The following is an 18,398-nucleotide window of genomic DNA, read 5'->3' on the forward strand; positions in this document are numbered from 1 at the left end:
TTACTTCTTTCTCTTTCATGTTGCAGGCTTTCTAAAAATGCCTCTGTTTCTCTGTTGCCTTATCATATTAATGAAAAAAGCAACACACAAGTTCACTCTGAGCTCTGGTATAGAGATAGGGATTCTCTACAAGCAATGTTTACCTAGGGGGAACTGGCAGGCAAGGGACTCTCATAGTTTGGTGCCCCTAAGCAGCAGAATACAGAGAGCGCCATCTGCCCTAACTTCTACCACTTCCTTCAGTTTCTTTAGAGAAGAGCCCTTTGGTTCCAGTGGTTGCGGTAGCAGGGGTAGTGGTGGTGAGTAGATACCTTGATGCCAGGTGTTTTGTTAGTGAAGATCAGTCGGGTTGTGCTCTCTGTTGTTAGTCCCATACCTTTCTTTACCTTCAATAGTACCTGCCATTTCTCAGTCCTAATCCTTCTCAGGGTTCTTCAAGGAAAGCCATCTCCAGCCAGAGCCATAAGTCTCTCCACATGAACTCATGTCTGTCCACTGGTCAGCTTCATTGCCCACCAGCCCTTCATCCCATGTTTGTCTCCTAGAAATCTGTGAAAATCTCATCTATTGATGCTCACCTCCCCTCTCCCTGGCCACCATTTTCTTATTGTTACAGGATTTTATCTCCCTTATTCTCTACTATTATTTTAACAGGGTTTCATGGTGGGTAGTAGGGTAGAGATAAACACATGTACATCCACCATCTGGAGCCAAAAGTCGCAGATAAACTTCTAGAGAAACACTGTCATCTCCATTTTAACACTGTATTTGCAGAAAGCACCTTGTCATTCAGTATTTATTAAATCTTCACCACAGCTTCATGAGATAGACAAAATTATCCCTGATTTATAGTTAACAAAAATCAGATGCAGTAAGATTGATTTCCTCAAGGTTAAAACACTAGAAATGCAAAGCTAAGTACTGTAATCCCACCACCACCAATACAGCCACATTGAGAGATCACAGCTTTCAAGATGTGCTTTCAATCACTGGCATATTTTAGGATGTATAATGGTATCATGTAAAGGGCTCTTGGCTGGAAGAGTCAGGAGGCCTAAAATCTAGTCTTATTTCTCCTTACTAATCAACCACACCACCAAGGGTTTTTATTTCCTCATCTGTAAAGTGACAGGGTCAGAGACGATGGCATTTCCAGAGTTCTTTTCAACTTTAATGGTTGGTGTTTCTATAACCCTAGAGATTATGTCGCCAAATGATATAGTTTGGGACCTAATAAACATTACCGTAGAAGTGTTTTCTGAGCGTGTTGCTGTGGTTTTACAATGCCCTGCCCTTAGTGGGATGGACTTCATCGAGAATTTTCTAGGGCACCAAATTAAGTCTAATAATATTTAATAGTGAGGACTCTTGCCTAATTAGGACAGTCATGCTCACTTAGTTGAGATGCCTCTAGGTGATTGTGTGGTGTATCTTCAGAACTGGGGGTGGGAGGAAACTGGTGATGCTTTGGGCTTCTTCAAATAATTCTGTTAGTTCAAAGTCAGAAGAGCAGCCCAGAGAAAGCAAACTCTTCTCCAGAAGAGTCATCTCTCCTAGGTGAGAAGAATCAATTCTCCTAGGAAGATTACCCTTCAGTTCTCTACTAAAAATCAATTAGTAAAGGGCACTCTGGCTTCCAGAGAGAAGGTTCCTCACGGATAGGCTGGTCTGGTGTGCTGACTGCTCAAGATAGATGTGTGCCACAGCAGACATAGTTGGATGGTGTCTGCCAGAGAGAGTCTTATACTCCACGTTACAAGACAAATCCACATAGAGAAGAGAGGCAGGAGCTGAATCTGAGGCTTAATAAAAGGGAAGACTTGAAACATACACAGACATGCATGCATGCTTATTAGCCAAATTTTAAAAAAGCATGAGATTATAGATTCTTCTTTACAATCTTCATAACCACAGCAGGAATACTGAACTTAGCACCTGGTTGTTTTTAGCCATCAGTCTTCTCTCTCTTTAGATTAAATGAGGGTCTCTGTTTCTTCGGTTTCTTGAGGTTTGTTGAGTGAATTGACAGCTTTCACTGCACTGGAACTCAATACTTTTGGATATAATAAAATATTTACTACCTTTAAAAAAACTAGGGCTTCCCTGGTGGCACAGTGGTTGAGAGTCCGCCTGCCGATGCAGGGGACACGGGTTCGTGCCCCGGTCCGGGAAGATCCCACATGCCGCAGAGCGGCTGGGCCCGTGAGCCATGGCCGCTGAGCCTGCGCGTCCGGAGCCTGTGCTCCGCAACGGGAGAGGCCACAACAGTGAGAGGCCCGCCTACCGCAAAAAAAAAAAACAAAAAGAAACTATAATTTGGGGATTTCCCTGGTGGTCCAGTGGCTAGGACTCCATGCTCCCAGTTCGGGGGGCTCAGGTTCCATCCCTGGTCAGGGAACTGGATCCCGCGTGCCGCAGCTGAGAGTTGGCATGCTGCTGCTAGGAGTTAGCATGCCGTGACTGAAAGATCCCACATGCTGCAATTAAAAAAAAAAAAAAAAGATCCCGCATGTCGCAATGAAGATCCTGCGTGCCACGACTAAGACCCGATGCAGCCAAATAAATATTTAAAAAAACTATGATTTTGTTTTTAAAATTTTAATTATTTTGCCCTTGTTATAAAATCTTCAGTTTATGAGCAAATGAATGTATGTTTCATAGTAGTTTAAAATACTTTATGTGACATTGGAAGATTGTCTCAATTTGGAAAGCAAAGCAATTATGCCAGTAGGTACTCAATCAATGACAAATGTTGTTTATTAGATAACTGCTAAGAATACATTTTATAAATTAACCCATATAATGCTTTATCAGTATTATGGTCTATCTGATGACTGTTAAATATGCCAACAACTTCAAGTGTTAAATAAATTGCTTCAGTTCGGAGTTGATGTCTTTCTCTTCGTGGCTGTATATTATTACATTATTTGTTCTCCTAAATAAGGTCATCTTATGACCTACAGAATTCCTAGGAATCTCTACTCACTTTGAAATTCAGATTTATTGGATCAATTTGTAAGGTCAAAGTTGTGCCACCACTACACAGTCACAAGAATTTCTTCAGCTATAGGTTCGGGTTACACCTTGGATCCACAGAAGAGTTTTACATTTAATTCTGGACTTTAACAGAACCGGGATAGGAGCAAGAAGGATTGTGGATGAGTTAATGAGGAAAGCAAAGATCAGTGAGGTCAGAGGCTCGTCAAGGTTGCAGAGGTGTCTCAGTTACTTATTTGCGATTTTCTTTAGACCTCAGTTTTATGAGTTTTACACTGGAGGTGCTGTACTCAATCTCTCTAGCCTTATAATATGACGTTAATGTCTTTTGCTCTCCACATGGTTTTTCTCAAGACACTTTAGAAGACTATGGTGATCTTCTGAACCCAACAGCTAGTGATATAACAAGGTCATTTTCAGATTTAGGAAATATCTGAAATACATTTCATAAATATAAAAGTCTAGCAAAGTCAAGCAAAGATACAAATGTATTTTACCTTTAAAAAATCTAGCAAAGGTAAAAAAAATCAAATCACATTTACTTATACATTTAAATAATTGCCTTTTTCATAAAAATACTTTAAGAAATTAAGACAATGCCAGTAAATCTCCCTATTTATTGTCTACTTTGGACTCAATTGTGCCCCCAAATTCACATGTTGAACCCTAACTTCCAATGTGACTGTCTTTGGAGACAGGCCCCTAAGGAGGTAATTAAAGTTAAATGAGGTCACAAGGATGGGTCCCTAGTCTGATAGGGCTGAGGACCTTAGCATAAGAGGAAGAGGTCTCTCTGTCTCTCTGTCTCTGTCTCTGTCTCTCTCTTTCTCTCTCTCTTTATGCACGCAAAGGAAAGGCCATGTGAGGACACAGCAAGAAGATGGCCATCTACAAACTAGGAAGAGAGGTCTCACCAGAAACAGAACCCATTCGAACCTTGATCTTGAACTTTCCAGCCTCCAGAGCTATAAGAAAATAAATTTCTGTTGCTTAAGACACGTAGTCTGTGCTCTTCAGTTATGGCAGCCCAAGCTAACTAAGACATTTTCCATACTTATTAAAGGTACAGAGAAATGAATAAAATATGCCATAGAGGTCCATGGGAGTCCTCAGAATAGCTCTAGTGCTATTCTTTGTGGAATGCTTGACTTTCTGGAAATCATGGCATCTAACTCTAACTCCCTATTGGGTTGCAAAAGGGAAGGTCTGATTCTGGTATCACTCTAATTAATATTCACATAATGTATACCACATGTGTAATTTTAAACGAAACAGTGGCAAAGTCTATCTATTGATGTTTACAGACACTCAAGATGATGTCTTAAGATTCATTCTGTCCAAGATAGAGAAAGGTACTGGTGTTCCCTCCAGGGTGGAGAATACTGTGGGGTGTCCTATAGGGCTGCAGTGTCGTCACTACCAGCTTTCTTGGACTTCTACAGGTTGTTCTGCCTTCTCTCACAGTGAGTAAGCTTAGGGACAAGCAAAAAATAATAATAATACAGAAGTCAGAGGTGAATGTTACCTTCCCTCCCAGTTACTAGAATCAAAAGGGTGTAATTGGGGCTTCCCTGGTGGTGCAAGTGATTGAGAGTCCACCTGCCGATGCAGGGGACACGGGTTCATACCCCGGTCTGGGAAGATCCCACATGCCGCGGAGCAGCTGGGCCTGTGAGCCATGGCCGCTGAGCCTGCGCGTCCGGAGCCTGTGCTCCGCAACGGGAGAGGCCACAACAGTGAGAGGCCCGCGTACCACAAAAAAAAAAAAAAAAGGGTGTAATTGAGTAATCATCCACAAGCACAGAGAAGCTAAAGGTTAAGTGACTTGCCCACAGTGTTCATTCACAGGAAGTAAATAGAGTCCAGATATGAAACCAGCTTTCTCAGATTCCATTGTTCAAGCTCTTACCCAGTCCACTACACATAACTCCTCTCTCTATATATGGAGAATATGACTGGGCCTAAAAAATGTATGACACAGGCTCCATGGGATAGCAAAATACTTTATAATGTCCTATAATGGGTGCATATTCCTCGATGGAAAACAACATGAAATATGAGATGTTTTTAAAAACACCAAAGCCATTCCAAACAACTGGGTGTTATAGTGTAATTGTTTTCTTCCTTTGTAAATTATCTGGGATGTGGACAAGTCAAATGATCCTCATGTATGTTCAAGAGAAGTAAACTTATTTACTTTCTTTGACTGGTTCTCATTTTGTTGTCTCTTATAGAGGCGCATTCTTTAAAGAAAAATAATGATTTGGTTGTGTGACCTTTGTCAAAATCATTTGTAAACACTCCTACATAATGGAAAAGAATCAACCTTGATATAAACTAAAATAAAGCTGTTTTTCTTGACTGAAAGTACTTGCCTAAAAAAGAATTTCAATTTACTTTCAGCTATCAAAGATGTGATGTTGTTTTATCTGTAGCACAGGAGAGTAAAGTAACAACAATCAATCTTTGAATTTCTAAGAAGATCATGCATGTTGTTCCCAGTCTATATGTCTGAAATTATGTAATACAGATTTTAATGTTACTTGAACTTGCTTTCCATTTAAAAAGTATTGGCCTTATAAGCAAAATGCACTACAGGCAATGACTTTTAATTGTAGTTTTTCATGCAGTTTGTAGTGTCCAGGTTTTTATTTACCCAGTAAGCTGGTAATAAATTGTTATCTCGAACAATTCACAACTTAACAAGTTAACATTTTGCCATAATATTAACTAAGAAGAATTCCATTTGCTGCTGACAAGTGGGTCATACTTTCCAGTAGCTCTTGCGAGTACATTTTGGTCAGCCAAGGGCGTGCTTAGGTAAACTGTCTCACCTAACACCAAAACCCTGTAGTTTATAGTAAAAGATAAAAGTGGCAATCTTACAATAAAGGCTCAGCAGGGAGTCAGCTCACTCTGGGAATGGTATTGGATGGTACTAAGAACAAGAATATTTAATTGGTTTCAAGTTTTATTTCTCTGTCTTGGAATAAGATCTCGCAAGAGAATGATAAAGAGGCACACAATAAGGGCAAAGAAAAATGATCTAGTGTGGAAGCTTAGGGATCTCGAACAAGATCCTCCCATCTGTAGCAATTACCATTTTACATAGGTGAAACATATCCGAATTTTAAAAAATCAAACTTCTGGGGAACAGGTACTGTGAGCTGCCACACTAATAAGTAATGGTTCTCGCTCTGTGTTTCCTAAATTCCTCCTGTAATATTTTCTTGTGCATTTCCTTTCCTTCAGTCATCCGTGGGAATGAAGTCCCTGGTTAGAGGAGATGAAGAGTGTCTGGTCATCGTTTAAATAAGAAATTCTTATAGGTTTGATGATAGGTATTGTATCTAATCTGAACATTTTCTTCTCTATAATGAATAATCTCACTTCCCTGCATCTTTCCTCATCTCCTCTCATTTCAAAATCCCTAGTTCATTGGAGAGCTGGAAAGAGCAATAGGCAAAGGATTAAAAGTTAAGGCTGTAGTTACAATTCTGCCACAAACTAAGTGTGTGCCTTTGGATAAAACACTTCAACCTTTCTGAGATTCATCATCAGTAAAATGTGAAGTTTGGACAGATTTATCTCTGACTGTTGGTCTAGCTCTAAAACCAAAGTTCTGATGCTTCCCTGAAATCTCTCCAGTTCTCCCAGGTTAATTAGGGAATCTAGAACTGGACATAGCACACTGGTGCTAAGTATAGAAGTTAGGTCACCACTGTGACTTGCTTTATTATTATTTCTGAATCCTAGTCTCACAATAATATTTTTAAATTGTTGAACTTCAGTGGTAAAAGAATCATTTGCTTATTCATGTTAACCTCAAGACTTTTTTCCTGCTAATCTTGTTCATCCTTATTAGCTTAGAATATTTTTAGCTTTGTTGTTAAGTGTATCAGCTGAAGATTTACCTGATTAACACTCATTTTGTTTGCTACTCATTATTCCTCCAACATAGTATTTCATTATTATAATCTGGGCAACCATGGACTGGCCAGCCTTTCCACCCAGCAATACATCATTTGCTCCTTTAATTATAATTTTCACAAATCACCAAAGAAAATATTCAGCAGTATCAGGCCTGGTGCTGGTCCCAGACAACTACCACCAGTACTGACACTGAGCCTCTAATAAGTCCTTTCTGCATAATGACCATGAGTTGTGTGATTCATCCTAGAACCTACGTTCCCAACTGACTTATTTTCCATGTCCCTGTTCATTTGACTATGTTTAGTGTGTATATGTTCTATTGATCTACTTCCTTTGAGAGATAGAAAAGCAGCCCAAGTTGATAGGATGACACCTAGAAACCTGTTTAGAAGATATATGACAAAAGGAAACTTAGCATGGCAGGAAAATGAAAAAACAAAAGCAACCAAAAAATCATAGCCAACTGAACTATATCAGTTACTATATTAAATATAATCTCCAATTAAAAACAGAATTATCAGAATAGATAATAATACAAACCCAACTATATGCCACCAATATGAAGCACACTTTATTTTTTTAAATTATATATATGTAAGACTTTACTTTTTTTTAAACTTATTTATTTTTTGGCTGTGTCAGGTCTTAGTTTCGGCATGCGGGCTCTTTGTTGTGGTGCGCGGGATTAGTTGCCCTGCAGCATGTGGGATCTTAGTTCCTCGAGCAGGGATGGAACCCACATCCCCTGCATTGGAAGGCGGATTCTTAACCACTGGACCACCAGGGAAGTCCCGAAGCACACTTTAAATATAGAGTTGCAAACAGTTTAAAAGTAAAAAGATAGGGAATAAAACACTATCCAGGCACTAATCATAAGAAAGCTAGTGTGACTGTATTTATGTCATAGTAGGCTTCAAATAATAAGTATTATCCAAGATAAAGAGAGATATTTTATAATATAAAAAATTGAATTTATCAAAAACATGACAATTTTGAATGTAATACAACTAATAAAAAAGCTTCAAAGTACATGAAACAAAAATTGACAAAACTAAATAGGGAAATAGATAAATTCACAATCATCACAGGAGACTTTAACAGCCAACTCTCAGCAATTGATAGAACAAATAATTTTTTTAAAAGTCAATAGCAATACAGAAGATTTGAATGACACTAACAAGAAGTCACCTAATAGACTTATAGACTACTACATCTGACAGATGCAGAATATACATTCTCTTCAAGCACACATGAAATATTAAACAAAAAAGGCAATATGCTAGTCTATTAAAAACTTTCAATATATTTAAAAGGATTGAAATCACAGAGTATTTTATCTGATCCCAACAGAATTATATTAGAAATCAATAACAAAAAGATATCAATAAATTCCTCCAAATATTTGGATTTTAGGCAATACTTTTAAATGACCCATTGGCCAAAGAAGAAGTCACAAGAAAAGTTAGAAAATATTTTGAATGGAACAATAAAAAATACAACATATTGAAATTTGTAAGATGCAGCTAAAAGAATGTTTAAAAGGAAATCCATAGCTTTAAATATTTATATTAGAAAAACAAGAAACCTTTAAAATTAATTATCTACGCTTCCACCTTAAAATTCTAGAAAAATAAAAGAAAATTAAGGAACTTCCTTGGCGGTCCAGTGGTTAAGACTCCACACCCCCAGTGCAGAGGGCACGGGTTTGATCCCTGGTCCGGGAAGATCCCACATGCCACAGAGCAACTAAGCCCGTGTGCCACAACTACTGAGCCTGCGCTCTAGAGCCCACGAGCCACAACTACTGAGCCCACGTGCCTAGAGCTTGTGCTCGGCAACAAGAGAAGCCACTGCAATGAGAAGCATGTGCACAGCAATGAAGACCCAGTGCAGCCAAGAAAATAATAATAATAAATAAATAAAAATCAATAAATTTTTTAAATTAAAAAAATAAAGAGAGCAGAAGTCAATGAAATGAATCTCAAATAATAATAAAATTAACATTTGGAAGAATCAAAAGTTGGTTCTTCTGAAAAGTGAATACAAGTGAAGCCTCTATCAAAACTAATCAAAAACAAAAGGTAGAAAAAAGAAAATACCAAAATCAAGAATGAAAGAAGGACTATCACCATAGATCCTATAGAAGATCCTATAGAAGAATAGGAGAAGAAGAAGAAGAAGAAAATACTATGGATTTGTGCCAACAATTTTGACAACATAGATGAAATGGACAAATTCCTTGAGAAGCATTATTTCCAAAATGGATACAAGGGGAAATATATAACCTGAATAAGAGTATCTATGTTAAAGAAATTGAATTTGTAGCCCTACATTGGGAGCCAAGTGCTGTAGGCTGATGGAAAGGAAAGCAGGCAATGGGGACATAGTTCTTCCCACTGATCTAAAAACCAATCTGAGTCATAGGCCATGCACCTTAAAGCTGTCCAAGATCTCAGACATCATCTGTGTCAGCTCTCTAATTTTACAGGTGGAGAACTTGACACCCAGAGAGGTTAAATATTTGCCCATGATCACCAAGCTAGTTAGTGGTAACCAAAATATCCATATTCCCAACACCGTATGAAGTCATTATATCTGGATGCCTCTAGCACTTACAATTACCCACCATTTTCAAAGTCAAAGTCAGTGGCCCATCAGTGCTTACACTCTTGACTCTCCTTCAGTCCCTTTAAGACTTTCTCTGATAGATACTCGAACCAGATTTAGACCAGAAAGGAAAGAGTGAGTAACTGTGCCTGAGCCCATAAGCCTCTAGGGCTGGCTCACAACTGAGAAAGAGTTTCATCGCAAGGAACTGCATTTCAGTTTCTTCCGGCCACTTCTCCATAGAGGTTTTAAGACCAGAGAGGGGAATGCAGTGCATCATTGAATTGAACCATGAGGCGAACACAACCGTTCATTTGCATTGAGTTTAAACATAGTAATTTTATTGGGCTTTAAAAATAAATGTGAGGGTCATTTATATTTTCACGATGTAAGCAAAATTTTGCCCTCCAAACTATAACCTCATTGTTTTTACTCCTGTGTAATTTTAGAAAACCTAGAGACCATGATTGTCTCCCAGATTTCCTTTGGAGACTGGGTCTGCCGTCTAATGCTCTGTTTATATTTTAATACAAACTGACGTTCCTCGTGGTAGTAAAAGCTTTGCAGGGCTGTGTGCGTGGGAACAGTGGATACTGGGGGCCTGGAATTACCCAAATCATTGACCCTCAGAAAGACTTCCTCTTTTATCCTTGCACCCAGACATTCTGGACTATTACAGAAAGAGATTTTCATGGTTAGAGTTGCTGTTCTCATAGTCTCTAGTCATTCACGTCGGTGTGTTTCAGAGCGCTGTGAGAAATCCTGTCAGCACCAGTCAATTTGGGAGGCCCCAAGAGGTCTTGAAGTCCATGGATGGCTCAGTAGGTAAGCTCCAGAGAACTGCAAAGTCTGCTGATTCTCTTTCCTCCAACTCTTTTGACCTGACTTCCCAGGCCCCAAGACTGAGAAGTGTAGGCCAGGTAGCACTCACCAAGACTGCTGAAAATACAAACTGAGAACTCGGCCGGGAGGCGGGGAGTAAAACTGTGAATTCGTAAATGGAAATGGAAAGGATCACTTCTGGAAAGTTTCCAAAATGTATTAATTGGGCAACAGCTAGTCAGCTGTTTTGGAAAATGAGTCAAAGTTGAATGCCTTCCATTGTACATTATAGTAAATAAGCCTCTCTTTAGGATGCTAATATTAGCCTTTCTTTCTAATTCATGTTTTTTAATAAAAAGAAATACATTCATATTTTCCCTAATTTTTTTCTTTTCTCATCATGCCAAGATTTATGATGTACTTCAAACTTTGGTTTCAAATGTCTGTTTTAATTATATGTGAACCACCGTTAATTGCCCTGGTGCCAATGTGTTAAGAGCCTTTAGCGACCTCATCTAACAGGAATCTAGACATCTATACGTGGGACTCAATGACATGCTGTACTCCTGAGAGCAGTCATTGGATCGATTCCATAGCGTTGCTGTGACAGTGTGGAAGCACCATGGGGCATTTTCAGAAGCAGCATGGAGGCTATAAGCCAAAACAAAGTGTCCTGGCATAAATCCTCAGTAAATATTTATTAAGATCAATGGCTACATACAGTGTGCTGATGGTAGCTTTCTGCTCTGAGTTAAAATTAAGGTGAATTGTATTATCGATGAATTAGGACCTCCTCTACGCCTTTAAAGAACAGGACAGGGGTTTGTTTTTTGTTTTTTTTCACACACAACTTACATATCTTGCTAGTTACCAGACATTGCATCGTAATGTTTACACATTCTTTTAACCTATAGCCAGTCTGTAGTGGTTTGGTGACAATGATGTGACCTACAGAAAAGTCTTGGATAAGGGCCAGGATCAGATTGTGGTGAGTCATTTGACCTCTACTTATGTGGACAATTTGAAGGCGCTAACAGTCAGTTCATAATCACATTCAAAGCACTCAGTGTGTAATAGCCAGCACTGGTAAAAAGCGGTGCCTTTCAGAGAGGGTTCCTTGAAAGTTAGAGGGGAGAAGGAGGACCCAGAGGACCCTCAAGACTAGAAGATGTTTATAGAAGGCAAGATTCTTGTTGGCCAGGGATAAAAGAATAATTTTCGTCTCCTTTATATATGTTTTCAAAAATCGGTGGTTGCAAGACCTTATCCGGATCTGCATTATCTTAGATATTCTTGAGTACTGTTTTGAGCATTTGGGGTATATTTTCCAGGACGCCCTCTTCCCTCAAAGAGGTTTCCTTCAAAGGAAAGAAGAAGATTTGGGGTTTGAACTTACACCCTGGAACTAAAGAATATTTAACTGAAAGGATCTTCTAGGATAAGAACATAAGACATACCAAGTAATTCAATGAAAGCAAATGAAATAATTTTGCTCTCATTTCTGCAACAAAAAAGAAGAGAGAATTGATATTGTCATATTTTTTACAGTCTTTAACAGTCATAAGCTCTTCTGTAAGCACTGCCTCTCCAGTTGAGCTTATGATCTGAAGTACTACATCCACTCAGCTGAAGTCGAATCAGTTGTCAAAAGGAAACATCTTTTGACCCTAAAAAACGGTCTGGAGCAGTGATTCTCAAATTCTGCGTCTGGAATCACTAGTGATCCATTATAGTCCTTGTTCATGGATCATGCGTGATTCAAGATCTAATGTAATCCCGTCTAAGGCACTCAATTTTTAAGTCAATATTATACACGGAGTACCAGACCTAGACATCTCTTTATAGATTTGTTATCAAAATTGTTGCAACTTGACTTCTAGTTCTGGGCACGGTCCTCCAGGGAACATCTGTGAATTTTTTGGTTGGTTGATTGGTTTTATTTACCAAAATAGTAGCCCTCTGCCTAAACATAAATTGAGAGCTGCTGGTCTCAAGAGTAATACCAGCAAATTGAGGTTATTTAACTCTAAAATCTACTGTCTGTCTTTGTCTTTGCCTAAGCTAATGACTCATTTCAAGTTGTTCTAGTCAATTATTTCCTGTTTCCTCATTCTGAGTTCAGAAATAATAAAGTAGTGGTTACTGAGTGTTTTGTTTATACATTTGATCTAACAACTACTGCCTTTTCAGTAAATAAATGCTAAGCTCAAAGAAGTTTTCACATTTTCTTTCTTAAAGTATTTCAACATAAGTGACAAGAATTTTCACAAAGGATTTTTCCAGAAATTTGATAGGGCATCTGTGACTCCATTTTTTAAGTCTTGGATTAAAATACTGAATGCCAGTAGAAGCTAACACAACATTGTAAAGCAACTATACTCCAATAAAAATTAATTTAAAAAGTAAAATAAGGGGCTTCCCTTGTGGCGCAGTGGTTGAGAGTCCGCCTGCCGATGCAGGGGACGCGGGTTCGTGCCCCGGTCCGGGAGGATCCCACATGCCGCGGAGCGGCTGGGCCCGTGAGCCATGGCCACTGAGCCTGTGCGTCCGGAGCCTGTGCTCCGCAACGGGAGAGGCCACAACAGTGAGAGGCCTGCGTAACGCAAAAAAAAAAAAAAAAAAGTAAAATAAAATAAAATATTGAATGCCCCTTGACCATGGACATTGCCATAAGTAACTCAGCTCTGTATATTTCATCAGATTGGCAATGAAGCTCTGGTAGTCTCTGAAAGATGGCCTGATTAGTGTTCAGTAATAATCTTTGCTTTTCTTTGACTACTCCTAAAACACTGAAAATGGTATATCTTTTGAATGTACTAATGTTTTTCAAAGACAACAATTTCTAAAGAACTCATTCTTTAAAGTTTTTTCTTAGGGAAGTTTCTTAAGTAGTTTTCATATTGCACTGACAAATTGATATAGAGTATATTTGGATGTTTAGTAGTATCAATAAGTCTTATCATCCTGTATTAATTCTTCAAATGTTAATCTTTTGTTTGTTTGTTTGTTCTACCCCCTAGGAAATCCTGAATTATAAAAGAAATGTCATTAGGAATCAGTGACACTGAAGTTTGGAAGAGGCAGTTGGAAATGGTTATATGTACCCTTTGATATACAGAACAAAAATTATGGACCTGCGTTTCTAAAGTATGCAACAAATTCTTTGTCAAATTTGCTGTAAACAGAGAAAAGGATGATCAGTTGGGCAATGACTTATTATTCCACATTCACAGAGCTGTGTCATTTCCTGTCAGCTAAAGGGTGAGGGCTAAGTCCACACAGCAGCAGTAAATCATATTAGCAGTCAGCATTAATGAGGAAAAACAGGACCAAATTCTACAACCCAGACCGAAGTACCCTTACCAAACAGCCTACACAGCTTATTGCAATGCCCTTGACAGGACACTCAGCCATAATTTTAAAGGAAAAGAAAAGAAAAGATTCCTCTCCAAGAGAACAGATTCTTCCCAAACAACAAGTTCAATCCATTGACTTTTATGAGTCTTCTTTCCTCAATTCCTCTTTCTCCAAAAAAAAACCCGCCTCCTGTTTGGTTGATGTTATATAAGGCCAGCTGAGTTAACCATCTCAAAAAAGGGACAGTTGGGAAAGTGTCACCGTTCACTACAGAGCAGGTCACAAGTTTACACCCTGCTGTTCTTTTAGTTTTTAATTTTTTTTCCTGCTGTTATTTTATATTGGACTTCATGTATTTGAAGCTACTTCATACGCACCATCTCTTAAATTCTCAGAGAGAATGCCTATGACTCGTATCCATATTTTCTGACATAACGTCTATGAAAGCATCATGCACATTTTCTGTTTTTAATGTTATCTCTGCTCCGTTGACGATGCTTATAAGAGACCAGGGCTTTCTCCTCAAGGCACACTTGCTCCTTCAAACACTTCTGCTGGCGTCTGAGGAGAGGCAGGCAACCATGAATAAACAATTAGGATTATGCCTTAAATATTCCACTGTGAGCCCAGACCTCCCTAAATACACTGAACCTGAAAAGGGAGGGGGGGGGGATGCCTGACGTGTGTTTCTAAAGAAGAATGTTCGAAAGTAGAGGGCATGTGATCTTCTAAGCAGCCTTACTGTGGGACTTAAAGGAAGCAGATATTATCATTGTCTTGTAAGGATGAAACTAAGGAAAAGAATTCAGTCAGTGTTTGCCCAAGGTCAGACAGTGCTTTAGTTTAGCTGGGACTAAAAGCCAGTGTCCTGACTTGTGGGCCAGTGCTCATAGAAAGAACACAGAGCTGTTGTTTATCAGGTCTGTGCCATCCCTAGATGGCTGTTCTCTCTCAGTTAGCCCTCTCTCCAGGCCTGGAATCAACCTGTTTTGTGTCAGAGGGGATGCAGTTTCTATGGGAGGGGGTGCTTCCCTCTAGTAAGTAGAGGGTTGTTAACCACAGAGGAAAGAATTCTTAAGTTCAGACTTCTTAGGGCGGCTGAATGCTGAATGCACACGATGTAGTAACCAATCCATATGGAAATGTTTGCTATTTTTTCTCTTCTCTTGAACTTAGGGGTAATTAGAGAAAGGAGAGAGTAATAGGAAACAAGAAGAATAACAAAAGACAGGACATTAGGTAATGTATGATTCCCTAAATGGGGCTGCACTCCTTCCAAATGAATGTTTTCCTTAGGGAAAACCTTTCATTGCAATCTAAAATTTTAGTCTTTTCTAGGACTTTGGGTATCATTTAGATCTGAAAATCTCATTGAAGATAAGCAGTGTCATCAAAGTCATAGTTAGTGGAGTGACAGCTGCAAACTTAGAATTGGAGCCATTCATTCAAATAATCAAGTCATTACCCTGCTTCAAGCCTTCCTGTGTCTGACTACATATTGCCCTTAGAATGAAATCCAAATTCTATGAACCTATCTCCAAGGCCCATTTATTAGCTCCTGTCCTTTTTCTCCTGCTCTCCTATCTATTTTCTCCCTCCTTCAGTGGACCTACTGACTCCAGCCTTCCTTCTGTTTCTTCCACCTGCTGAGTTCTTTTCTGCATATAACCTTTTCACTGTCAGTTCCCTTACCTTCCAGTGGACCTTCTCAAGGTTGATTTGTTCTCACCATTAAAGACTCATCCTCCTTAGAGAGGCATTGCCAGGCCACTGGGTCTAATCCCCACCTTCCTACGCTTCATCATGCCATCGTGTTTTGTCTTCATAGAACTTGGCACATTCATTCTTATTTGTGTACTTGCTTACTTCTTTATTGTCCATCTCTTGTCTGGCATATGTACTCTGTGAGAGCAGCAAGCAGGCTGGCTTGTTTACTGTTATATCTACAGTTTCTAGAACAGTGCCTGGAATATAGCAGGTGCCTAATAAATATTTGTTGAACTAAATGCTAAATGAATTTCTTAAATATATTGAGTATCTACTACACAGTAGTAGAGACTCAAAGAAGACAAGGAAATAATTCTTAGCCTAAAGGGATTCAAAGCCTGGTGACTTCAGGCAGTTGTTTTTCTACCCTATTACACAGCCATTAAATTTCACTCAGCAGGGACTTCCATGGTGGTGCAGTAGTTAAGACTCTGCCTGCCCATGCAGGGGACACGGGTTCGATCCCTGGTCCGGGAAGATCCCATATGCTGAGGAGCAACTAAGCCCGTGCGCCACAACTACTGAGCCTGCGCTCTAGAGCCGGTGATCCACAACGAGAGAAGCCACCGCAATGAGAAGCCCGCGCACCGCAACGAAGAGTAGCCCCCGCTCGCCGCAGTTAGAGAAAGCCTGTGCACAGCAACGAAGAACCAACGCAGCCAAAAATAAAATAAATTTATTTAAATAAATATAATTAATTAAAAATTAAAAAAATTTCACTCAGCAACTGGCAGATTCCTGGAGATTCAGGTCACCTGATTTCCAAAAATAGTCTATGGTTCCAGATTATTCATTAAAGTGATTAGGTCTCTCATTTTGCCTGGGCCAGACCCTGTTTACAACTGTTGTTCTGACCATTAGTGGTACCCCCTTCTGCTCTCAAAAGTGTCCCAGCTTATATGATAAATTACATGCTCATCTTATTCATTGTCAGCCAAATACTAATAATTCATAACTATTGCTAGTTAGAGCAGCTTAACCACATAAACTATATCAATTCAGGAATGTGGTAGGTCAAATCATATTTCCAGAAAGGAGCAACTTCCTAAGTTAAAAATCTGAGGAAAAAAAGGGTGGATCTATTCTCCTAGCTCCAATTAGTGAGTGCACTCATGAGGCCAGAATTTCCCAAGATATGTTCAACAGTTCTGAGAAGTGAAAATGAGAGTTACGTGTGAAATATAAAGTAGGTGGAGGATTCTTTAATGTGCCAGAAGCTATCCTGCAAACTTCACTTGCATTTCCTCATCATTACTATTACGACTCTCATTTTACAGATGATGAAATTGAGGCTTAGAGAGGTTAAGTAACTTATCCGAGGTCACACGGATACACTTCTTTGTGATTTCCTGCCCCCAGCCACTATGTCCATTGCTTCTCAAACAAGTAAATAATTAGATCAAAGTTTCCTGTGCTTAAGTAGTTTTGAGGAATGCTGGGTTAAACTACGTTAGGTATGCTACCTTTCTATAGAGCTTTTTACCGTTTGTAATATGTCAAAATGCTTGGCACATCTTCAAGGGGTGATACGGGCACAGTGTCTCAATCACTAATTGGGATGCAGGACGCTTTTTGTGAGCACACTTTCTGCAGAGCAAACTTTGGCCAGTGCTGCTTTAGTAATCTGAGCAGGGCCAGCGATCCCCTTTTCTATGAGTCAGCCCTGTGTGTGTATGAACACAGCCCTACACACTGAGTCAGTCTTCCTTTGAGCGGCTCCAGTTTTCTCTACTCTGAAAGGAAGAGGAGACCATCCTTAGATCCCTGAGTCTTCATGGTCCTAGGGCTGATACTTACATGTATGCTTTTAACCACCTATCATTGTGCCTTTTCACTCCCCATATTGAACTTTCTGGTTTTTCACTTCATCTTCTTCTCATTTACAAACCTAGAAGTGTCCATGGGGGAACCTATACGGTTGTTTTTTTTGTTTTTTTTTTTGGCCAATGTCCTTAATACAATTTAATAGGTGAAACCTCTGCACATTTTGTCATTTGCAACAACATGGATGGACTTGGAGGGCATTATGCTGAGTGAAATAAGTCAGAGAGAAAGACAAATGCTCTGTGATATCACTTACATGTGAAATCTAAAAAATAAAACAAACTAGTGAATATACCATAAGAAGCAGACCCACAGATATAGAGAACGAACTAATGGTCACCAGTGGGGAGAGGGTAGTGGTGAGGGGCAATACAGGGGTAGGGGATTAAGAGGTACAACCTATATGTATAAAATGAATAAGCTACAAGGATACATTGCACAGCACAGGGAATATAGCCAATATTTTACAGTAACTATAAATGGAGTATAATCTTTAAAAATTGATTTACTATATTGTACACCTGAAGCATATGATACTGTAAATCAACTATACCTCAATAAAAATTTTAAAAATAGGTGAAGCCTCCTGATCACTTGAAGCACGGGAAATGAAGATGAGAAAAGAAGGACTTTTTTATAGGGTAGAGAGAACAAACGTGTGGCCATTTTTAGTCCTCTCTGAGACTTTCAGGTGGGTGGGTAGGGGGTAGATGCGGAGGCGAGGTGGAGAGGGAGTGAAGGGTTGGACCTGCATTTTTCAGCTAAGCAAATTTCTATTTTCTGGGTTCAGCCTAGGGTGCTTTGATTTCAGAGAAAGGGAAGCTACAGATAAAGGAATTAAAGGGCAGGATCAGAATCCCTCCTACCCCCTCTTCTCACTGACAGGGGCAATGGCTGACCTTGTGTGTTTAGGTCCCTAGTGCAGTAGGATTGAGTCTCCAATGGCTTTGGTCACTCAGTTACGAGCATCTTCCACTTTTCTTTCTTCTCCCCTCCCACCTCCCCTTCCCTCTCCTCAAAACCTTTCTCTCTCCTCCTGAGTCACTGGAACTCGCTGGTTTCAGAAGCCACTCTTGCTGTGACCCAGGCAA

This window comes from Tursiops truncatus, chromosome 7, assembly GCF_011762595.2.
Source record: "Tursiops truncatus isolate mTurTru1 chromosome 7, mTurTru1.mat.Y, whole genome shotgun sequence".
NCBI classification, from domain to species: Eukaryota; Metazoa; Chordata; class Mammalia; order Artiodactyla; family Delphinidae; genus Tursiops; species Tursiops truncatus.